Raw genomic sequence first — 25,512 nt, 5'->3', positions numbered from 1 at the left:
TGCTTTACTTACACTACCTCCTTAGATCTTACAACTTAGGAGGTGGTTACTATCATTCCAATTTACCAGTGTTAAAACAGAGGCTGGGGGGCAGTCACTTGCTGTTTTCGTTTTTCCAACATCCCTTTACCCTTCCTGATTTCCATTTGATAAATCACTTCTTGCCTCTGGATATGGTCTGCTGGGACCAGAAGGAGGGGCCCCATTCCCCTCAGCTGTGGCCCTGTGAGCCAGGTCAGTCACATGCCTCTCTCTGGACTCTGGGTGTGGGAGGGTCATGGAGAGTCTGCTGCGAGATGTGTCATGGCCAGACCATCTGTGCATACAGCTTTGTTGTGGTGTAGCTTTCCATCCCACAGAGCTGTGCCCGGGCTTGCCTCTCCAGCCTCCTCTTAGTTCCTTGAACTGTTTTTTTTTCTAATACATGTTCTTTGGCTTCATTTACCAAATTGTTTTCTGTTGCTTCCACCCAAAGAACCCTGGCTATCCAGTCTTAAAGAGGGTGAAGTAGTTTTCCTATGGTCACACAGAGAGCAAGCAGCAGAACTGGGGTACAGTTAGGTCATTCAGCCTCTACTGCCACGCCCTTGACCAGAGACCCCCTCTGTGTGCTGAACAGCATTGGACTGGCAGTCCGAGGAACAGAGGATGGATGTAGTTCCTGTGATACCTGCCTCTGGGGCCTTGGGCCACTGCCTCTTTGAGCTGGACAGGGTAGATGGGATGAAATCTATACATATCTAAGTGACACCCAGTTTGAGAGGATTTTCCTGTCCATGAGACTTTTGGACACATTTTGTCCCGGTTTTCTAAAGGCTTTTACTTTGAGGTTTGAGGAATGGTGTGAGGCAGTGGTTTTCAAAGTATAACTGCAGGCGATGTATCAGTGTCACCTGGGAACTTGTTAGCAGAACTTAGGTGGGGTCCAAACCCATAGAATTGGAAACTCTGGGGGTGGAGTCCAGAAAACTGGTTTTAGCCCTTCAGGTGATTATGATGCACACTAATGTTTTAAGCCCCAGACATTTTCGTTTTATTGAAAACAATTTGTTATGTACAAGGTGCTACCTAGAAGCAGGGAGCAGGCAAATGTTAATTAACCAACAGCCCCTGACCTCAAAGAATATTCACTTCAGTTTGGGGTATATACGTTTATAGCACTCCTCCTTCTCCCTACAATTGTGTTTTTTATATTTATATATCTGTCTGTATCTCTATATATCGATCCATCTTTTCTCTACTTATATAAATAAGATACTAAAGTGCCATAGGAGCTCAGGAGGAGTTAGGGAGATGCTTTTGCAGAGAAGTGAGTGTTTGAGACACGTCTTGAAGGGCACATAGAATTGAGATAAAGAAAGGGATGAAGGGGCCGAGTGCGATGGCTCATGCCTGTAATCCCAGTACTTTGAGAGGCTGAGGCAGGCAGATCACCTGAGGTCAGGAGTTTGACACCAGCTTGCCAACATGGTGCAACCCAGTCTCCACTAAAAATACAAAAATTAGCTGGGCATGATGGTGGGCACCTGTAATCTCAGCTACTCGGGAGGCTGAGGCAGGAGAATCACTTGAACCTGGGAGGTGGAGGTTGCAGTCAGCCGAGATGGTGCCGCTGAACTCCCTGGACGACAAGAGTAAGACTCCATCTCAAAAAAAAAAGGATGAAGGGAAAGGTAGGAAGGATGTTCTAGGCAGAGGTGGTAGGTAGGATGAGCCAAGGCATAACATTTTGAGAGTTGATGGACTATCCAGTTTGATGAAGAGAAGGACTGTGTAATGGTGAAAAGTAAGAGCATACAGGAATGGAGAGGTAGATTAGGGCCCAACTGGTGTAAGTCCTAAATCCCATAGTAAGTCCAAAGACTATTCTGTAAACAGCGAACAAGGAAGTGACATGGTAAGAGCTATCTTAGTGGAAAGTGTTCTGGTGGTGACAGAGAAAGGCAGAGGCTGGGAGTACAGGCACAAAGTGATGAGACCTGAACTGGGATGGTCACAGTGAGAGGAGGAAAAAGACAGATAATATCAAAATACTGGAAAGTTATAATGATAGCCCCTAGAAACTAGGGGTTGGGAGTAGGGTTGAGGGAGAAAGCAAAGATGATTCCACAAGGGATAATAAGTGGTGTTGGTACAATTAGGCAAAAAATAAAATGAATTCCACATGGATCAAAACTTTAAAACAATTAGAAGTACAAAAAAATACAATACACTTTTAATAATAAGATGAAAAATCCTTTCTAGATAGGACACAAAATCCAGAAGCTATAAAATAAAAGATTGATTTATTTGATTACATATCATTTTTGCGGGGTCAATTTTCAAAAACGATGTCAAAAGGCAATCAACACATTTAGGAAAATAATTACAATTCATATCACAAAGACCTACTTTTATCAGTATATAAAGAACTCTAACAAATCTGTACGAGAAAGGCCAGTTACTGTAAAGGCAAAGAGTTTGAACACATAGTTCATGAAATGGCATGCAGATGATTCTTAAACATATGAAAACTTTAACCTCACTCATAAAAAGAGAAAATGCAAATGAAAACTTCATTGAAATGCTATTTTTCACCTATCGGGTTGGCAAACATCACAAAATGTGATAATAGTGTTGGCAAAGGTTTGAAGAAACAGGTATTCTGTATACATCGTGGATGGAAATGTAAGTCGGTCCAAACTAGCGAGCCATTGGCAGTATCTGTCAAAATTGCAAATGCATGCACTCTTTGACTCAGCAATAACAGTCCTAAGAACTTTATCCTACAGATATGCAAAATTCACAAAATGATATATATGTAAAATCGTTTCTTGCAGTATTTGAATAAATATCAGATTGCAAGTAACTTAATTTTCATCAATAAGTACTGATTAAAAAATAATGGAGCTGTTAAAAATGAGGCAGCTCTACATTTTCTGATACGGAATGATATGTGAGATTTATTGTGAAGTTAAGAAAGTAAGTACAGAATATCCATATATATATTTTATATGTGTATATACATATACACATGGACATATATTCATACATATATGCACACATAGCTAAAACTGGTGGGCTGAGGCTGGTGCTGTGGCTCACACCTGTAATCCTAGCACTTTGGGAGGCCCAGGTGGGCAAATCAGCTGAGGTCAGGAGTTCAAGACCAGCCTGGCCAACATGGTGAAACGCTGTCTCTACTAAAGATACAGAAATTAGCTGGGCGTGTTGGTATGTGCCTGTAATCCCAGTTACCCCGGAAGTGGAGGCAGGAGAATCACTGGAACCCGGGAGGCAGTGGCTGCAGTGAGCCAAGATCACGCAACTGCACTCCAGTCTGGGTGACAGAGGGAGACTCCGACTCAAAAAAAGCAAAAAACTTGGTGTGCTGAAGCCAGTATACACCGGCATGTGGGAACCAACTGTACATGACTTCCCAAGCCCTTGGCTGATTACTTCATGTTGGTAATTTGAAGTCAGCCACAGTGGGGTATTTACACCATGGAAATCAGGAAACGCAAGACATGAGAACATTTTTGTTTTTGTTTTTCCAGAGAGCTGGTTGATAAATGTTTAATTGTACTCACTGTATAGATATAAATATAAAATATCTTTTGAAGGTTATAAAAGAGGTTGCTGTAACATCAGACTCTCCTAGGAAGGAGTAACGGAAGGCAGGATAGGTATGAAGTTGAACTTATACCTTTTGAATATTGTTCCATGTAAATGTGTTACTTACTTGGAAGTAAATGTATAAAGCAAACCAAAAAGTAACTGCAGAGTGTCAGGCTTATGTGACTGTGTTATTTCTGGTGCCATTGACTACTGCTGGGGCAAATAGGAAGATGAGTAGATCTTAGAGAAAGATAATACTTTTGGTTTTGAATATGCTGAGCTTTAAGTGTATGGGTGGTATCAGTACAGACATGTCCAGCAATAGCTCAGGAGAGAGGGCAGAGCTGTTGATCAGTTCTAGGAGTCAGCAGTTTAGTTAAAATTGTGCCACTTAAGGCGGCCCTTACCTGTAGAACCTTTGAGGCAGGTCCCAGGAGAGAAAGGGAGAAGCATGTGGTACCTTGGGGAAGGTAAACCAAGAGATAGGTAAGGAAAGGGTAACTAGTCACAAAGATTGGAGGACCATAAAATAATAATGGTAGTTTCTTAAATGAAGTATTTGCTGGAAGTGAGACACTATTCTCTGTACTTTTTGAAAGAACATCATCTGATTTAATTCTCACAATCATTCTCTGGGGTGGGTACTTTTTCCACGATAACCGTTGAGTTGGGGAGGGTAATTTCAAAGAATAAACCAGGAGACATCTCATGGGAAGAGTGTTAATAGAGCAGGACCTTGAAGTGTGATACAATTTCAAAAGGTAGAGAAATGGGAGAGAAGGACATTTCAGGTAGAGGGGAGTGATGAGCAAAGGTGGAAACAGGGTTATCCCTTGCAGCTGTAGGGTAAGAATTCATGGGCACCCAAGGGTGGTACATGGCTACGTCATCCTCGGGTCATTGGAGAGCCACAGAATGTTTTGAGCAAGGTAGTATGGGTTAATCTGTTCAACTGGTAGTCAAATACAAATGTTAAGTGTTGTATGATTGGAAGATTTCTGTGTGTACATTATGGGAAGGAGGGATGATAGGAAACAGGAAAAATTACCATAAAAATTTGAGATAATGTAGATGGCCTGTGAATACAGATTTAGACTGTCTGCGAACAGGCGTTGTGATAGTTCATGCAAATTCAGTCTCTCAAGCTGAATTTGCCTATGTGGCAGTGTATTGCTTGTCTTATGTATTAGTCACTTAGGGGATGTTTTTCATATATTTTCCAGAAGACTGTGAATGGGGAATAAGCAAAGGGGCGGTAAATAAAGAAATGATTATTTGTTGACATACATTTGTATGTATGTGATTTATATATGAGTTTTGCCTGGGAAGTAATGATCAGCCTCATGAGGCACACACAAGCCCAACCTCTTTAGAGAGGCACTGTGTTTGTACTAGCAGTTCTTTTACCTTATAAACATACATATACACAAACATAGTGTAAAATTCCACCCTAATTAGGTTTTCAGCTTAGTCTTTCTCTGGGCCAATGTCTTCTTTAAGTTTGTTTTGTATGTGTGTCATTAAGGAATGATACAAATAATAGGGTGTCAAAAAGGAAAGTCTTTGGCCTAAACATCGCTCAGAAAAAGGATTGCCTGGCCTTCTTCATGCACACCTGCCAATGCATCATACTTCTGACTGGTAATTCCTGTTTTTCTAGTCTTTCATCCTGTGGGGCAAAATAGCATTCCAGCTTGTTTGTTACTTTCAGTTCTGCATCGTTTGTTCCTTGATTAAGGGCCTGGAAGCCCTGTTTGTTTGTGGCATCCAGAGGTCTTATTTTCCTGCGTGTGTCTAGTTAGGTGTAGATAGATCTTTATATTAGATGACTGCCTTTTCCGACCCACAGATAAGATGCCTTTGTCTGACGGATGCTAGGGGCCAGAAGGGCAGGATGTGGGAGTTTGGTTTCTTTTGTAAAATGTGCAGTGTGTGGTCTCCACAGGTGCTGGATTTCTCTTCGTGGTTAAGAACTTCCCAGTCTGGGGAAAATACGCATGTTGTAGGAAGTCAGATCTGTGGGTCTTGCTGTAGCTAGTTAACTCAGGCTGAGGTTATAGCAAGTCATGGACCTCCCACATCCTTTTGAACAGTACTGTTTCTCCTCTTTCTCAGAGGACTTGTGTGAGACTTAGCCAGGTGTCAATGGATGTGAAGGGGGTTTGGAGGAAACAAGGGCAAGGCAACATTCTGGCTGGGCAGGGAGCCAGCTGGAGGGGTGGGGCCACATGAATGGGACACACCCTTGAGGGCAATGGTTCTGAACCTCAGCAGTGTCGGAGTGTCCTGGAGGGACTGTAAAACACTGAGTTGAGTCTGTCGCAGTGGCTCCTGCCTATAATCCCAATACTTTGGGAGGCTGAGGTGGGAGGATCGCTTGAGGTTAGGAGTTCAAAACTAGCCTGGTCAGAATAATGATACTCAGTCTCTACAAAAACAAACAAACAAATTAATTAATTAATAAAACAAATTGCTGGTCCCCACCCCCAACAGTTTCTGATTTAGTGGGTTTCTGATTTAGTGGGACCTGAGATTCTGCAATTCTAATAAGTTATTAGGAGATACTGACTCTGGTTCACGGACCCCTTAGCAAATCCAAGCATTGGTTCAGTAGGCAAAAGACCAAGTCTTAACCAGCCTGGAGTCCATTCTGATTCCGAGAAGAATGAGAGAATTCTGGTTATTAGATTGTCATAACCCCCTTATTTTATATAACACTTCCACAATTGTAAATCACTTTAATATATGTTGCTTCTCACAGCAAAATAACCTTTTGAGGTAGGCAGGGCAGGTATTAACCTTGTGGGATGACTAAGGAAAATCAGATTGAAGACAGATGACTGACTTACCCTGGGGGCAAAAATAGCTTAGCTCATACTTGTATCTAGATTTTCTTACTGTAGATTTATTGCTCCTTCTACATTGTCTTTTTTCCTTGGAAAATACTACATTTTATTCAAATGATTTTTAGACAAAACAAAATTAGGGAGATGTAGAATCCTTTCCCTCATGCATTCACAGTAAATATTTTTTGAAGACATAATACAGAGCACATACTTATTGTTGAATAAGTGAATGAATGGTTTCCATAACTCACTAACTGTACTTCTGAACTCATGCACTTTAGTGGCCCAGTAGTATCAATTACAAGTAATAAGAAAAGCACAATAAATTAATTAATACAACATGCGTATTAAAAATACTTCCCAAAACATTGCCTTTAAAGCTAGTAAAAAGCTTAGAGATCATCTGCTCAGGTATTGCTCAATGTTTGTCCAACTTTACTTGTTTTAATCACAGCCCCCAACACAAAACAACTTTGAAGTTTAGAATAGTTTTAGAGGTAGAGAAAAGATGGGAAGATAGTACAAAGAATTCCCATATGCCCCCAGTGGTTTTCCCATTGTCAACATCTTACCTTAGTATGATACTTTTGTCACAATCAATAGACCAGTACTGTTGCAGTATTAATAACTAAAGTCTATACTTTATTCAGATTTCCTTAGCTTTTCCTTTGTGTCCTTTGCCGTTCCAGGACTCCATGTGGGGTTCTACGTTATCTTAGTTGCCATGTCTCCTTAGACTCCTCTTGGCTGTAATAGTTTCTCAGGCTTTCCTTGTGTTTGATGACCTCGAGAGCTTTGAGGAGTATGGTAAAGTATTCTGTAGAGTATGTCTCCATTGGGATTGGTCTGATGATTTTCTTGTATTGGACTGGGGTTATGGGTTTGGGGGAAGAAGATTACAGAGGTAAAATGCAATTCTCATCACATCATATCAAGAGTATATGTTTTCAGAATGATTTATAGTTTTGGTCATGTTGACCTTGCTCATCTGGCTGAGGTAGTGTCTGTCAGGCTTCTCCACCATATGGTTATTTTTTTCTCCCCCTTTCCATACTATACTCTTTGGAAGTAAGTTGTTATGCATAGCTCATACCTAAGGAGTGGGGAGTTACGCTGCACTTTCTTGAGGGCAGTGTAGCTACATAAATTATTTGGCATTCTTCTGTGAGTTGGATTTGTTTCTTCTCCATTAGTTTATTCAATCAGTTTTTTTAATCAGTGTGGATCCATTGATCTTTATTCTATACTTTGGATTATAATTTAGTAGTACTTTATTTTGTTGCTCAAGGTCGTCCAGCTTTAGCTATTAGGAGTACTTTCGGTTGGCTCCTGTATCACTTCGACATAAGTCCATCATTGTGGATTTTTTTTAGCATGTCCTTACTTTTTGGCACTACAAGGTACTCAGGCTAATCTTGTATAGTCCTTGTCCCTCCTCTGCAATCATTTTTTTGTATGGGTAGTGTTGGTCTTGATCCACTAAATTGATTTCATCACCCACTACATGGTTTATTACCCACAGTGAAAAACACTGATCTGTTTCCACTCCTCACATGTTAAAGATAAGAAAATAGACACCTCAGAAGGTGAAATGGTTTATCTAAGGTTACGCCTCTTTGGTAGCAAATCCCAGGCTAGGACAAGGTCCTCTGAACTTGTAGTCCTTTCCCTTTTTTACCACTCCGTGCTGGCAGATTCCACCACTCAGAGTCTGATTCAGTGTACTCCCATCTCACCCAGGTCATTTTGCATAGGCAGTCAGATGTGCACTCAGCTGAATGTGCTGCTGTCTGCCCTGGGCAGATATCAGCAAAAAAGGGGAAAGTGGGCTGGCCGGATTCTTGGTGGAGGTTGCCATGGTGAGTCTGTGTTGCCTGGTTGGAATGGAGTTTTGTCATGGTGAAACAATTACAGACGCCCAGAGTGGCACTGCTGACATCAGCATTTTGCAGTTGTGGTTTGACCACATGACTGGCCTCTGTGTTCTGGGGAAGTTGGCAGAAAAGAGGCTTTTAGAATCCAACACCCGCTTCTTTGGGTTCTCTTCCTTTCCATGGGGGAGGATGAATTCAAGAAAGAAGTGAATTCAAGCAGCAAACCCCTCAGATTTCACTTTATCCTGTGAACTCCTGACATCCACAAAAATAGAACTAAGCAGACAGGTTTTTGGTGTTCTAAAAGCCCAAACAATCTGGTATTAGGATCGGGTGTGAAACATCAGTTATGCCAAGAAGCTTATTTTCTTTTGTGAACGGAAATAATTCAGTCATCAAAAAGTTCTGAAGATGCAGGGAATAATAAGGGACAACCTTAGTTGATATTCATTTCTCAGAGTGTTACATTTCAAAAATATTTAAAAACTTTTTATTATAATTGAGGGTGGGCACTCTGACTGAAGAATTATTCCTATTAAGGGTTTTAAAAGAATTCAGCAATGGTGCTGTATTAGGGCATTTGTCTGCAAGTGACAGAAACTCATCCAGCATAAGGACAATGTAAAAGAAAATTTATTGGCTTATGTTGCTGAAACGTCCAAGAGTAGTGCTAACTTCAGGCACAGCTGGACCTAGGGGCTCAAGTCATGCTGTTAGAGCCCTGTTTCTTGCCATGTCTTAGCCTGTTTTCACGTGACTTCATTCTCAAGCAGGCTTTCTCTGTGTGTCTCTTAGCAGCTACAGGCTTGTTTCCTATATGCCCAGCAACTCTTAATTCTACAGATGCTTCTTGGCTCTGGTTGTTTCCACCTGGGTCATGTGTCTGATCCTGAACCAGCTACTGGGGCCAGAGTTGTCAGGGCTGTTACTGGCCAGGCATGGGCCAAGCGTTTTGTTTTGTTTTGTTTTGTTTTGTTTTCTCTTCTCTTCTTTTCTTTTTCTTTTCTTTTTTCTTTCTTTTCTGTCTTTCTTGTCTTATCTTTCTTGTCTTTCTGTCTGTCTTTATTTCTGACAGAGTTTCACTCTTGTCGCCCAGGCTGGAGTATAATGGCATGATCTCGGCTCACTGCAACCTCCGCCTCCCAGGTTCAAGTGGTTCTCCTGCCTCAGCCTCCCAAGTAGCTGGGATTACAGGCATGCCCTACCACACCTGGCTAATTTTTTATAGTTAATAGAGATGGTGTTTCACCATGTTGGCCAGGCTGTTCTCAAACTCCTGACCTCAAGTATTCCACCCGCCTCAGCCTCCCAAAGTGCTGGGATTACAGGTGTGAACCACCGAATGTCTCTTTATTAAACAATAGAAAGGTTGATGTGCTGGTACCAAAATGGGGAGTTGGCTGGGCAGACAAAAATAATGTATGTCTGTCCTTTATGATGTTGTGAATAGTGAGGATAAATGCTTGATGAATGAGTAAATGGCCAGCTCGATGCTATCCATACATTTGTTTATTTAGTCCTTTACCAAGTTATACTCATTTATTGTATGGACCTTTGAGCCCTTTTAGAGAGATCTCCTTGTTTAATGCACTATGCTGACTACCAGTCCTTAGTGGGCCCTGTCTTAGTGTGTTCAGACCGCTATAATAAAATGCCAGAAATGGGGAAGTTTATAAACAATAGAAATTTGTTTCATTCAGTTCTAGAGGCTGGGAAGTCCAGTATCAAGGCACCAGCAGATTTGGTGTCTGGAGAGGGCCTGCATTCTCATAGATGGCACCTTCTAGTTGTGTCCTCTAAATGGTGGATGGGGCAAGGCAGCTCTCTGGGAGCTTTTTTGTGGGAACGCTACTGCCATACAGGAGGACTCCATTCTTAAATCACCTCTCAAAGGCCACACCTCTGAATACCATCACCTTGGGGGTGAGAATCTTAACGTATGATTTTTGTGGCAGACATAAACATTCAGACCATAGCAGGACCTCAGCAAATGCTGCTTCTTGTTAATTTCAAGTAGACTTGGCTAGATCATGGTGAGCCTCTCTTCCCTGAACCTAGTCAGATACTGTTCTAATACTAACCAGGCCAGTATTAGACAGTTTATGATTGGTTTTGGCTGAATGGATAGCCAAAAGACCATCTTTATTAAAGACATAGATGTCCTTAATAAATCTGCTTTACTGTTGGGGGAAAGAAGGTATCTTCCTTTTTCCCTTCGTGCCATTCTTAGCTCAGATTATTAGTGGTTAATTCGAATCCTTCCTTTTGTAACGGGGAGAAGAATTTAAAAAAAAAAAATTACATGAACAAAGAATTGTTCCAGGTTTAAAAAAATTACTTCGAAGTTTAATTATTCAGATCCCTTGCTGGTTTTCCTTGTTGCTACCTGCCTTCTGAGAATTTCACTGCTTATTAGTACCACTTCCCGAAGGTGGGCAAGGTAAGATTGAGGGCTGTAATTAAAACCTTGATAGTATCCTGTCTTTTTTCTTATTTCTTTTTGGAGGGACTGTGTACTTGGTGATACTTCTGTGTAAAACCAGTTTTGTACATTGACCGAGATGAACTGTGATGGATTATCTGTGAAATTCAGTTAATTATCTTTTTGCGTTTCCTTTTACAATAGGAAGTTTAAAGTTGGCTGTGAAGTCACCCCTGGTGACTGGTGGTCACCTAGACTTCACATCTTTTTCCTTTTCTTTCCTTTTGAGTTTTGTTGGGATCAAATTAAAAATGAATTAATGCCAGGTTCAGAAGAGTGTAAGTGTTTGGGACTGTTCATACGTCTCGGAGTGCCTCTTCTATATTTTACAGCCCAACAGAAAAGATTTTTAAAAATCTGCCTCCATTAGCACAGATAATTGAGTTTACTATATTTTGATTTTGCGTTGTCCAGCTTCTGCATTTATTTCTGCTCTACTTGACTAGCTTAGTACCATCAATTTATTTTCCTGTTTTTAATCTCCAAAGTATTTGTATGTGGGTTGTGGTCAAGATTCATAAAAAACATTTTGATTAGGTTTCTCATTCATTTATATACCACACAAGCGGGGCATGCCTTTGTATTATGAGAATATTTTTAGAAGACTAATGAGGTGGAAGGATCTGTGCTTCATTTCCCTTAGTTTTCCTCTATTCAGACACCTGCAGTTGCCATTAATTACTCCTCCTGTGGTACTCTCACACTCTCTTTTGTCTGTTGTGCAGTGTTTTAAAATAATATTGGGAGGGAAGCTGGGTGCTGAGGCATATATCTGCATTGGAATAAGTAATCGTTTTTTGTCTTAGTAGTTCAACAGAAGGTTCATTTAAGAGTAATAGCTATTTTGGTACTATTTAAGGAAATTCTTTTCTTTTATCTTTCTCTGCAGTCTTTGCCTGCTCTCAGTAGCTGATCTCCGTTGGTCACCTCACTTTATTCTTAATCAAAAAATTGGAATACCATTTGTGACTCATGCGTTGTTTCGGAAATAGAAAAAAATTTTTTGTCCAAGTTCTCTTTTCAGTGACAGGCTCTTTGGTCGAACCAGTGCAAGTCAGTTGGGTTTTACAAGTGGCTGATAAGCATGTCAGCATTTAGAAAAACATTTATTCATGAAAGGTATTTTAAAAGGAATATATTTTCTTTTGAAAGTTTCACCTATTGATTTATTTTAGGAACATTTTTATTAAAGTATAATATGCCTGCAGAAAAGTATACAAAGCATCAACATATAATCTAATGAGTTTTCAGAAGATAAATAACCTGTGTAAGCAGCATCGAGAACAAGAAACAAATTATTACCAGCTCTTCCGAAGTCCCTTTAATATAGCCCCTAGTCCCTATCCCTACCCGCAATGGGTAATTTCCATCCTGATTTGTAACACCGTAAGATTAGCTTTGCTTGTTTTTGTAACTTACTTAAATGGACTCATGTGGACGCTTTAGATCTGTGAGAGTCACTCATATTTTGATGTGTGTTTTTAGTTTGTTTATTCCCATTGCTGTTAGAATCGCATTGTGTTAATATGCCAAAATTTATTTATCCATTCTGTTATTGATAAACATTTGGTTTTTTTTTTTTCTGTTTGGGGTTTTTATGATTAATGCTGCTAGGAATATTCTCATACATAACTTTTGGTGAACAAATGTGTGCATTTTTATTGAGTATATACCAAGGAGTAGAATTGCTGGGTCACAGAGTTAATATATGTTTAGCTTCAATTGATTCCCCCAAACAGTTTTCCAAAATGGTTGTGCCCATTTACGTTTCTTCCAGCTGTATATTCTAGTTGCTCTACGTCCGTACTTGTTCTTTTCTTTTTTATTTTAGCCATTCTAGTGAATGTTTAAAAATTAAAATTCATGGATTATAGAAGTCTGTAATCCCCTTTAATACTTTGATCTTAGTTATGTCCTTTAGTCATTCAAGTCACAGCCAGAATTTCAGTGTTAAAACAAACATTAAACAAAAAAAACTTAGAGAAAAGATGATCAGCATTTAAGTGGTAATATGGATGTCTAGGCCAAAGAAGAAGTCTGCGGATCTTCACTTTATTCTGTTATCCCCATCACTAGATTTACAACATTGGTTTGGAAGTTGAAAACCACATATGCAGTTAAAATGCAGTCTTTTTAATTCAGTCTTCCATGCCACATTAATTGAGTGAATGTGCTGAATATCACAGGGAATGCTAAGATGAAGAATATAATCTGGACCTTCAAGAAGTTCATACGTGTACATGGCAGAGTGAAGTGATGCTATTATGAAGCGTTAAAAATGCTCCCTGGGCACTCTGAGGAAGGAGTGATTAAGTCCTATGAGAGGAATACAGGAACACTTCATAAACATTGAAATGCCTTTGAACTTGACAGTTTTGTAGGTGAAGTTGGAAGTAATGGGCGTTTCCCAAAATGTAGCCCATTTGGGGAATAGCAGATAGCTCAGAGTAGTTGGATCATAGAATGTGCAGAGTAATACAAAGGGAGAAAGTTAAAGGGCGTGAAATAAATTTTTTTAATATTCAAAGAGAGACTGTCAATAAAAAAAAAAAAAGCCAAAAAAACCTTATTAGAAAAAGCAATTAAAACACATGGAGATAGCGTTTTTTACTATCCTATTGACTGAGATTTAACAACAGTGTTTGATGAGAGATTTATATTGATCAGCATGTGGAGAAATGGTCTTCATTTATGGCTGGCAGGGGAGCAAATTGCTCTAAACCTCTATGGTGGACAATCTGGCGGTCTTTTTGAAAATTGAAAATGTGTATACTTTTTGACCCAACAATTCTCCTTTTAGAAGTGTACCTTACAAATATGCTTATATGTGAGCAAAAGATTATGACAGTAAAAGACTGGAAATAACCTAAATGTGGGAGAATGTTAAGTAAATAAAGGCTTATATAGAGAATGGGGGAGCTTCCTCTTTATTGATATGGAACAGTCTCCAAAATTTATTGTTAAATGGAAAAAAGAATGTGTAAAACAGTATATGATGACATTTATGCAAAAATTGGGGGGAAATGAACATTTTTCTGAAAAAATAAGTATGGAATTGAGTATATTAATTGCTTCCTGAGAGAACAAGATCATGAGGACTTTGAATTCTAGTCTAACAGTTATGTTTTTTTAGGTTTTATAAAATTCATCTAAGTGCACTCCCTCTTTTTTGGTTACTGTTCTCACAGTAACCAAGTGAGGAAGCAGTTTTCATTTGTGTTTTACAGACGAGAAAGCTGAGACTCAGGAATTTAAGCAAAATAATTCAGTGGTTGGTATTAGAGAACATTAAGTATATTATTTAAGAAATCACTTATATTTACTATATTTTGTTACTAAAAAGACAAAAAACAAAATACTAGAGTGTTTTTAGAATGAATGTGTACTGAATAACAGCAGTTGAAGCTTAGTGATTTGAGACATGTTTATTAGTAATTTTATCTGGATCCTTACCTGAGTACCCTATTACCATGATCAAATTTCAGCTGTTCAACCTAGATTAAAGCTTGGTTTCATACTCTCTATCCCTAGGTGGAAACGTTGGAATTCATTAGGAAGGAAGTAATTGAGGCCTTGGTAAGTTTTTGCTTAATGCAACCTGAGGATTTGTTTGTTAGGGGCATTTGGAACTGTAATCCTGTTTTTTGTTTTTTGCTTTTTTAATTGACTGGAAGGCAGGTATTGGATTTGATGGTGAGGTGTTTTTTTTTTTTTTTTTGTCTTTTTTTTTTTTTGTCTGTTCTGCCATGTCTCAGCTAAGTGTGGATTAATGTGACTTAATAGTATTGGCCCCCTTCTTTTAGAGTATTAAATTCTTCTCTTATTAGAAGCAATGGGCCTATTCAATTACAGAGACTGAAACTTTCTAGAGTGGCTTAAATAGCAGTTCTACCTACTTAGTCTTACACCTGCATAGCACCAGGCAAGGCAGATAGCGTGACTTATTCTAGTTATATTGATGAGCAGACAGAACTCATGGTTGTAAAGGGATGTGCCCAAAATCTTACCACTTTAATTGATGGAAGAGACAATAAATTAAAAAACTAGAAATTCAGTAAAACAAAGAGAAAGCATTTTAAAAAGGAATTTCAATGGACTAAAAAAACTCCATGAGAAGAAAGTAATAATGGTTGAAGGGTAAAAGCGTTAAAAAACGATAAAACCTGAATTTTTCTTATAAAGAAACAAAACAGTATATCTCCATTGAAAAATAAAATTTTATTAAGATAACACAAGTATCTGAAAGACAGATGGGAAAAACCACAAAATATAGAAAAAGGCCTGTTTTACAAGGAAGAATACAAAGAATCAAAAAGTTTTAGGTCTAATAATGAGACTAACTTTATAAACAGAAAACCTTCCCTGATAAATGTATATATGCCTCATGTGCATAAGACAAAGGAAGATGGCTATTTGATAGTGAAAATATGAAAGTGGTAATTCTAGTGCTTTACATGTTTTACTCTTCAGTTCTTCATAACAACAAATACATGGAATGGGTAGGTGAGACATAAAGCCAGAGTAGAGAAAACTAATGCAGGATTGGTTTTTAAAAATTAGGTGTATTCTATTCTGAGTGCCCTCATTCCGTAATGAATAAAACAGTTCTATCCACTGGCATCCTTTGCACGTGTGGAAATATCTCAGAAGAACAGGGAAGAGTTGGTTAACTGGGAGCCACGTGGCACCTTTGAGGCTGAGTCGGGCAGGCTTTTCAGTATTTCAGTCACAGAGCAGTTTTATTGAAGCCTTCATGGCTAAGTGGGTTCATGCATGATGGGAATCAGCACTGAGTTCACATCCAGATGTGGACTGTGGGTCACTTTCATCCTGGGAGAAGTCAGTGAGTATTTTCCTTGGAGACTGATCCAGGGCCTGATGGAAATGGGCATTTTCATTAGTGATATAGAATATAAAGTGGAAATTATACTCTTAGGGTTTGCATAATCTCATAGCTACAAATGCAGGGTTTTCTCAGCAGGACCAAGAACTAGTTTGAGTGAAAAAGATCTGAAAGATGAGTGACTAAACTGCACAGCAGTGGCTGTGCTGAAGAAGCTCAATGATTGTATGTTTTTAAAAAACACTCATTCTGTAGATATTTATTGAATGCCTACTAATGTGTCAGGCCCTCTTGTGGGTCCAGGGGATACAACAACAAAGTCTCTGTCCTCATGGAGTTTGCATCATAAGCAAATAAATATATATGTCAGGTGATAGTAAGTGCTGTGGAGAACAGTAAAGCAGGGATAAGTAGGTTAGAGTGTTTAGGGAACGGGGTGCTGCTATTTGATTTTACATAGAAATGGCTAAAGGCCTCTCTGATAAGGTGACATTTGAGCAGAAACCTAAAGAAAGAGGGGAAGCACAGATTTCACAAACATCTACTTAGAGAAAACAGGAAGTGCAAACGCCCTGAGGCCACCCCAGTAGTCTCTCCTCCACAGAACAGCCAGGGAGAATCACTAGAATGGAAGCTCTATGAGGGCAGGAACAACATGTGTCTTGTCTACTGCTGTGTTCCCAGCACTGGAAAAATTCCCAGCACATTGTAAGTGCTCAGTATATTTTTGTTGTTGGGATAGATTAATTGCTAAATGACATGGTAGCCCCCAAACTCATTATGGGAAAAATTTGCTTTTTTCCTTATTGGTGGGGAATTGACTGGTAAATTAACCTGCTACTGGCTTTCAGCAAATTCATGAATGATTGAACTCTAACAGTTTATTAATTCAAAAATAATTTTGTGGAATTCTGTTATGTGTCAGACACTGTTCAAGTGTTGGTAATAATGTATAGTAGTGAACAAAATAAAATCCCTGCTTTCATGAAACTTGAAATAAGGCTAACTCCCTGGCAGAGTTGACAAATGGTCAGATATTGAGAATCAAGAAGTAACCAAGGCACATTATGGATCTTTGAGGCCATGATTATGGAGGGCATGTTCACATTTCCCTTGCCTGCCCTGTTGCAGCACCCTCTACTCCATTCCTTTAGTACTGTTAGCAAGAACCCTTGGCCAGAAGGACCACTTATCAGACCCCATGGGATACTTTTTATGCTCTTTCCAAAAAACCTTTCAAAGTGTCTTCTACCTTTATAATTTCTAGGTAATGTAGTTTGCTCATCATATTCCTGCTAAAAATTTCCAGGTTTGAAATTAAAGAGAGGTTCAATGCAAAATGACTTTTTTTGTTTGTTTGTTTAGGGTCCACATCTTTAATTCTTTTCAGTGTACTGTTGGAAGAACCTAAGTTTATTTGTAGGAGATGGGGTCAGGAGGATTGCAGACTTGCCTTTTTACATCTTGGCCCCCTCTGTCCCCCCACCTTTTTTTTTTTTCTGATTTGTGTGAGAATTGGCCAGGCAGCACTGAGTAACATGGTTGGGATAGAGAGAGTGCTATTTGTCTGAACACTTTGTTTGCAGCAGAAATGCCAAGGTTAACTGGGTCTCTCGCGGATATGATTATATGAATTCAAGCAGTGTAGATGATTCTTGGCATGAGAGTAGCTGTAAAAATATTCATAATCATATAGAACTTTTAAAGCTATTTTGGTCTGATGCCTTACCTTGGGACTGAAAGATTTTGACATCCTTATGGAGAAAGGATTAAAAAGTAAGTCTCTCTTGGTGCAGAGAATAAATAAGTTCATGTCTAAAAATATCTTAATGTGCAAAAAAAAATTAATCCAAAGTGTTTGGACAGACTTTGCAGCGCAGCCAGATGATTCCTGGTGCTCAGGAGAGTATTTTGGCTTGAGTGATTCTGTGTTTGGACATTATCACTACTTTGTTTGCCTACATGGAAACGGTAGTTTTGGGAGAAAGTAGAAGAATGGAATACCATGAAAGAGGAAGGAAAGTCTTGGATGAAGAAGAGCTTCGCAGGGCCTGTTTGGAGCTGCCACTTCCAGTGTACCTAGACCCCTTTCTCTGAGTTTGTTCTAAGGGTCATCTGGTGACTGAGGAAGTGTTCCAGACTACTGATCATCATTGTGATGATTACCATGAAGATTATTTTCTTCATGAGCTGTTTTGTCTCACATTTTGTAGCAAAAGCTATTCCTGGGATACATGCTGCCTCCTTCTAGTTCATGCCGTTGAACATTTAATGGAGAGTTAGACGGCCTTGACCAATTGTTAAATGGAGCTCCAGTTGTGCCTTGATCTAAGTGACTTGGAGTTTTATTTTCATTCATTTGTTCAGCATTTATTGGGCACCTACTGTACCAGGATCTGAAATAGGTAGTGGGTACAAATCTGCAGCTTCTGTTTAGAGTAAGCTTCCTTCCCTGGCTATGAACTGTTTGATCACTGATACAATCTGACTGCTTCCTAATGTGCCTAATTCTTTTTCTGATGATCTGTTTAGTTTTCATACTGAGCGGAATAAGGAATGCTCAATTAATAAACCATTTTTTAAGATGAATATTCAAGTTCGGTTGCAATTCAGCAGATATGTAATACTTTTCTTTTTTTTAACACAATACTTTTATAAGACACATTTAAACTCAACTTCTGAGCAGCCTTTCTGGCAGAGATAGGAAATTAGAACCTGCTGGTGTAATTTTTTTTGAAAGAAACTCCAGGGAAGAGTTGCTTGGTTGGGAAAGATTGGGCTTACTCCTTGGCAGAGCTGACAAATGATGGCATATTGAGAATTGAGCTATAGATGGGTTGCCAGAATAATTAAAGTGATGAAGCAAAATTACTCAAGTGAAGGCTTTAATCTTTTAAGATAGTATTATTAGCAAAAGCCCAGAGTATGTATTTATTTACTTTTTAGAGACATGGTCTTACTCTGTCGTCCAGGCTGGTACACAGTGGTGTGATCATGTCTCACTGCAACCTTGAAATCCTAGGCTCAAGTGACCCTCCTACCCCAGTCTCTCAAGTAGGTGGAACTATAAGCATGCACCACCATGCCTGGCTTATTTTTAGATATTTTGTAGAGACAGTGTCTTGCTGTGTTGCCCAGGCTGGTCTTGAACTCCTGGGCTCCAGGGATCTTACCACCTCTGCCCCGCAAGTGCTGAGATTACAGACATTGGCCAATTTTAAATGAGACTAGGGAGGGGGAGCAGGGTTGGTAGGGAATTGGGTAGGGAACTATTTTAAATCTGGGAACCTTGATGGTACTCTTGTTTATAGATTCAGCGGATGGTTTGCATATTGGTAGAGCAGGCCTAGAATCCTGGAAGTAACCTTACCATAATCTCTATAGAGTTGATGTAATGCACAGTTAAGAATGTTGCAGGATTTTGCCTGTGAATATACATATGCCTGGCATGAACTGTACTGAGATACATGAAAAATTTGAGTACCTAGTCTCCAAAGGTGGCTCATATGAGGATCTTTCCATATTTATAGAGCGACATCTAAAATTTCATCCAGTTTCAGGATATTCCTTAAGGGTATTAAAAATAATATTTCAGACATGTTAGATTAGATCATATCTTCTGAGGTTTCTGAGGTTTCAGTTTGCTACAGGGCATTGTATTGAATGTCAGGAGACCTAGATAACCAGGTGTATGATTAGTGATTACATGACATTGGGCAAAACTTGAGCCTTGTGGGCCTCAGTTTCTCTGTCCTTAAAATAAAAAGTTGGACTACTTATGTTCTGCTTAGCTTCTTAATTTTTTTCTTAATTCTGTTTAGATTACAGATCCTAACCCACATGAAGTATTAGCCTGTTGAACAGAATTTTGTGCATCATTTCAGTGTCTGGGTAGTTCAAGTGCCTCCTGCCTATTGCATTCAAAGACTAAGACTTAAAGTCTCAGCTCCTTTTTTGAAGCTTGAAAGAATGGCTGATGGGGAGGCCCCTCTACATTCATCCCTGTCCTTCCTTTTAGTTATTAGATGTTATAATCCGGTTAATAATATCCCCAAGAAGTGTTGCCGTCAACAGTACTAGAGCTCTCTACAGTCTCATTCATGTTGGAATAAAATGATTCCTTTTTATGTTTTTAAAAAATGAAAACATTTGAGGTCTCACTGGAAGTGTTTATTCATTCGAGCTGAAAGACCGTGGGTGTTGTGATTTTGGAGAGCTTCTGCAGCAGGTTTATGTCTAGAGTGTTTTGTCCCTGTTTGTGTTTGTTTAGACTGAAATTAATAGTTTTCATTGCAAGCTATGAGGATCATTAATACAGGTTTCTCCCCTGTGGTGTGTTTGTCAGGCCTTACATGGAAGAGCAAAATGAAAGAATATTTTTTCTTTTAAGCTCAAAGCTTATGTCTTTACCATTAAATTGGGGAACTTGGGGAAAAAAAAAATCCTGTGTGTGTGAGTAGGGGGAAAGGATTTGTGTGTATGCACAATAATAAAGTTTAAGTCATAAATACTAATAGTCTTCTGGCTTTTGTAAACCAGATTTCTTTCTTGGATCTAAAATTTTTTTATTTTTTGTGCCCACATCCGTAGTCATGGATTTGATGTATATATTTACAGTGATTTATTTTTTGGTTCACCTTTGTTTTTCATTTTTCCCCTTTCTTTTTACCAGAAGAAATATGAAGTTACATATAAATTCTATATAATTGAAAAAGTGATTTTGATTTACTTTTTACTTGAGCAAGGAGTTGCTTTCACTTAAAGGCATTTCTATTTTTAAGAAATTTGAAAAAACCCCACTTAAGGATCCACTTACATTAGGCCACTAGCAAACATTTTTAGATAAGATTTTGATTGATTTCTTTCAGTCTAATTCCATAATCTCAAATTTCTTCATTTCTTTTCTCCTACTTTCCATCCTCTTGATGTTACAATAATCAATAATTTGATTTAGGAGATTCTTTTTTTGGGGGCTGGTGGTGGGGAAGGAGATTGTTGTTTTGAATATTAAATGATCATTTAATGGGGCTTTAATACAATATCATATAAATGCAACTTTAATCCATTAATTCAGATTTAAGGCTTAGCTTTATATAAATATGAAGCTTAATTTTTTTTTCAACTCAAGTTCAGTCTCGTCTGATGTTGTAACAGACTTCTAACTGTTGAGCATTGACTTTAGACAGTCCTCTGTGGTGACTTGAGTTCCAAATTACATAACGACTTTAATTCTGCACTGATTTGTTCTGAATGACCCTCTTTCTTTCATTTTACTCTTATCATCTTCGGCTAAGAAATTTTACACGTTTTGTGTATTGAACTAAATAGTTTCTGTTTTTCCCTTTTGAGAGCTTTGATGAGTTTAACTTTTTCTATATTTCTTGGATTTCAAGTTGCAAGCCCTAGTTATAAGGACTTAAATGAATATTGATACAGGCATTTCGATTCTCTAGAAATCTGCTTTCACCAATGTGTGTGTGTGTGTGTGTGTGTGTCTGTCTGTCTGTCTGTATTTTTGTATGTACATGTCAACGTGGATGGATATTTGCTCCTGGAGCCTTAATTGCATTACCAATGTTTTTTTCTGGTAAAGAAAGGCAGTATGGCAAAATGACATGTTTCCTTAAGAGCTTTTGTGCTGGCACTCCATGCTGCTACAAATACTTTTTATGACCTGGCTTGCGAATCTAATCATTTATAATAGCATTTCTGTGGGGGAAAAAAACGGATTGCAAATTCCAAGCAGTTGACATATAAACATATTTTTGAAGCATGAAGTATCGGTAAATTGGAGACTGTTGAAGTAGGTCCATAAGTTCTGGGCTTAGTTTGGGTTCCCATGAAAGCAGAACCTGAAGCAAGGAGCTGGGTGCAAATAATTTATTTGGGAGGCAATCTTAGGAAGCAGCGCTGAGGGAGCAGGGAGAGAGGCAGGGAAGGAGGAAGTCAATAATAACAGAGTGTGTTATAGTTAGAGCATTTACACAGCCATCCCTGTACCCCTCTGCTTGAGGTTGTGCACTGGGCCATTTGTACTCCTGTTTTTCTGGGTCACTCTTGCCTTCAGGCTGAGTTGATGCTGCCCAGCTTCAAAGAAGGCTCTGGGGACAAAAGAGACACTTACGCTGTCTTTAGTGGGAGGTGTCAGCTTGAGGCCACCCTACTCTGAACTCCCCACCATGGCGATGGCTGAAATCAGAGGTGGGCGGAGGGAATACGACAAGGGGACATCAGGAGTATCTGCTGCTAACATCTAAAATGGATTGATTATATACAGTTCAGCTAACCTACTTCATTGAATCAAAGACTGTATCAATTGTAAGATCCCCCGTTAATTTATGTACCACTAAGAAAGAAAATGTCCCACTGAGGAAAGAAACTATGCTGCCAGGTAAACTATGATGGCTGTTAAATGTGAGACACACCCAATATCAGAGATATTAAAATATGAGAAAGAGTATGTTCCAGAATTGGTGGAACACAGTATGTGATGAGTACTGTGAAGCTGTAGGTCTGTATGTCATATTATGGGAAGATGTCAGGAATACATTGTTAAATGAAAATGGCAGGTTATACAATGTGTAAAATGTGGTTCTGTTCATGTGAATGAGCAGATTGATAAATTCTAGGCGAATTTACACTCAACTACTAATACGAATTCTCCCCAGTGTGGTGAGATTACTCACTATGTTTTCATGGTGAGATGTGCATGGTGTGACATAGTTTACAAAGAAAAAATAAAGATGTAGAAGTCCAGAGAAATCATGATATGCAGACTCTTTTGGTAAATCATTAACATCATAAAAGCCAGATCTAAAACCTCCTCTTGGAAATTGTTTAATTAATTTCTGTTTCTGTTGATTAGGAGCAGTGTTGTCATTAGGAACAACTGATTTCCTGTGATGACTCATAACTCAGCCACATACTTTGTATCCACCCCTCGGAAGAGCTTGTCCTGAGAGAGCCCCATCTACCCTCTCAGTTAAGATACTTCGGATCTCTTTCTTCACTGTTGATGACAGAGGGCTTAGTGAGATTAGCTGGCTTCAATATTAGCCTAGGTAGACAAATACCAAATCAAGATGTAAAATTGAGGATCCTGAGATCTTTAAAAGATGATTTGGGAATTATTTACTCAAAGAAAAGATGGAGACTTCCTCTTCCATAGAATGGATAATAGAATAGGGCTGATAATAGAATAGAATATCACTCATTCCAATACACCATCTGATTCTGTAATCTACGCAACTTTGCTGATGGATATCATTTAGCCTCTGAAAGCTTTTCCATTGACTCAGTATCATTGCATGAAACCCATTCCAGCTGTGAGCTATCAAATTGTTAGAAGGGTCTTTTTTTTTTTTTTTTTTTTTAAAGATGAGGTAAATCTGCTTGCTTTGACTTCCACCCGTAAGCCGTAGGTCTGCCTTCTGAAGTATTAATAGAAAAGTCTAATGTCTTCTGTATGGAAGTACTTCACCTATTTCCTCTGAAGTAGAATAAGTCTCATGTCTTCTGTACAGCAATGCTTCAAATATTTGAAAATACCTATCTGTCTTCTAAGACTTTCTTTTTAGGCTATCGTTCCCAGACTTGAAACCACTTGGGAATCTTCTCTCTCTCTCTCTTTGTCTTCCGTAGCCAAGGGAGACTGTTTCTCTGTGATCTGTCCTTGTTAGCTCCAGCTCAAGGGATTTCTGTATAGGTCTGTGAGCTTGCTGTATGGCATATGATAGGTTGTCTTAGTTTGATTTTTTTATTTCTTGTAAAAGATTTAGAAATGAACATTGGATTTTAAAAAAATCATTCTTTAAGCTTAATCTGTGATATAATCTCTGCATCTTTGGGACACAGTGGATGGATGGAGCTCTCTGGGGACATTATATTGTCCCCCTGTACAGTGTCAAACCACCAACACTGATCACAGAATCTGGCACATGAGTAGTATGCAATGAATGTGTGTGTGTGTGTGTTGTGTGTGATTTAATTGGATATGTATGTATACATATATATATATACACATGCATGTATTACTTGTGTTCAGATTATAGTTTAGTTTGTAGCATATTTCTAATGTTCAAATTTCAATAAATACTGTGCTCTCTACTCAGAAATAGTGATTCCTAGATATTTTTGGCAATATTTGGCTTCCTCCTTACCCATATAGATAAGTTGCTGGTATAGTGTTAGGGATTAAACATTATGCTAAAAATGTTACTTTGAAATTCATTTCTTGATAGGAACTGAGGAAAGGTAGTTTCTGTGAAATAAAGATATGCAGCTTTCAGGAGTAGTCACCGGGGGAGCAGAAGCAGCAGTTGGGAGTGATGCTCTGGAGGTTTCTGGTGCCTGGGTAAAGCCAGGCTGCATACATGCTGTGGGCTGATTCCTTCTGTAGCCATTGAACTCTACCTGGAAGAGCTTTATTCAGAGAATTTCCTAGTTGTCTTTTTTCTATGTTAATACATTTTTGGCAGGAGGATAGTGAATAGTGACATCGCACACATTTATAGGAACTCAGTTTTGCTTTTATTTTCTAAATCCTTTGTTATGGAATTGTAAAGTCTTTCTTAGAAGGAACCTTGGAAACTTAGGACCTCCATCTGATGTTTTACTCCTCTCTACAATACCTTGACTTGACCATCATCAAGGATGGGGCACTCCTGACTTTGTTTTTTGTTTTTTTTGAGACGGAGTCTTGCTCTGTCACCCAGGCTGGAGTGCAGTGGCGCAATCTCGGCTCACCGCAAGCTTCGCCTCCCAGGTTCATGCCATTCTCCTGCCTCAGCCTCTGGAGTAGCTGGGATTACAGGCGCCCGCCACCATGCCCGGCTAATTTTTTGTAGTTTTAGTAGAGACGGGGTTTCACCATGTTAGCCAGGATGGTCTTGATCTCCTGACCACGTGATCCGCCCGCCTTGGCTTCCCAAAGTCCTGGTATTACAGGAGTGAGCCACCGCGCCCGGCCGTGACTTTGTTTTTAGACAGCTCCACGCCTTGCTACAACTCAGCAGTCCAGCCTCCTGTGGTACAGATTGTTTTCTTTGTTTTACAATTTAAAGACATGAAAGGGGCGAGAATAATGAACAATAATGCTTATCCTTTTCATTTTGAGCCCAAGTCAAACAGCAAACCTTTATTGGATGCCTGCTGGGTGTTGTGTTAGAAAAAGAGTTAAGGCTGTTCTTATCCTCACAAAGCAAATGATATAGATGGAGTCAGTTTCTCTCTCTCTCCTCCCTCTCCTCTTTCTCTTTCTCACACACATCCCTGCTACTTCAGCTTATGAATCCAGAGCATATGATAAAAAATGATGTGAGCCGAGGAGGGAGAAATGTTTGCCACATGGAGTGGATAAGGTGGACCTGAGCCTGCCCTTCTTAATGGCAGGACTCTGGTCGTGTGGCCTTTTGTTGCTTAAGAGTCCAAAGTCCAAAAGCAGCTCTATAACCCTCTTGTTAGTCTAATCATTCAGTTAAGCTTAGCGTATTCAACAAAACAAGATACTTGTACTGAGGAAAATAACAGATAATGTCTGTTATTTCCTGTTAATGTCTCATATCTAAAATATAATCTTCTACCTAAACACATTTATTAACTAATGGAAACTTACCCGTTTAAAGTACTGTGGAAGTTTTAAAAACTGAGCAGAAGTTCTTTCATTGATAGGTGAGGTCTGTGTTCCCTTCTCTTAAATACGAGTTGGTTTGTGTCTGCTCCAACTAATAAAAGTACGGCAAAAATAACACTATATGACAACTTGGTAGTCGAGGTTGTAAAAGGCTGTGCAATTTCTCCTTACTTCTCTTGGGACATTAGTTCTGACCATGCTAACTGCCAAGTCGAAGTATGGCTACTCTGAGATTCCAT

General features: G+C 39.0%; 1 protein-coding gene across 7 annotated transcripts in view; it reads left to right on the top strand.

Moving 5' to 3' along the window:
* OSBPL3 (oxysterol binding protein like 3) overlaps nucleotides 1-25,512 on the top strand; it is a 183,923-nt gene that overhangs the window by 8,970 nt on the left and 149,441 nt on the right. The window contains exons 1-2 of one of the 7 annotated variants that reach the window (XM_017956847.3): nucleotides 6,045-7,250; nucleotides 14,331-14,375. The exons of 5 other annotated variants lie outside the window; for them this stretch is intronic. The gene's annotated coding sequence lies outside the window, so the exon portion shown is untranslated. Of the gene's footprint in view, nucleotides 1-6,044; nucleotides 7,251-14,330; nucleotides 14,376-25,512 lie in introns of those variants that run through there. One more of the 7 variants, XM_017956846.3, reaches the window with a different exon arrangement.

The sequence above is a fragment of the Papio anubis genome, chromosome 4, assembly GCF_008728515.1.
Source record: "Papio anubis isolate 15944 chromosome 4, Panubis1.0, whole genome shotgun sequence".
Taxonomy (NCBI): domain Eukaryota; kingdom Metazoa; phylum Chordata; class Mammalia; order Primates; family Cercopithecidae; genus Papio; species Papio anubis.
This window is presented reverse-complemented; position numbering and strand designations above follow the sequence as displayed.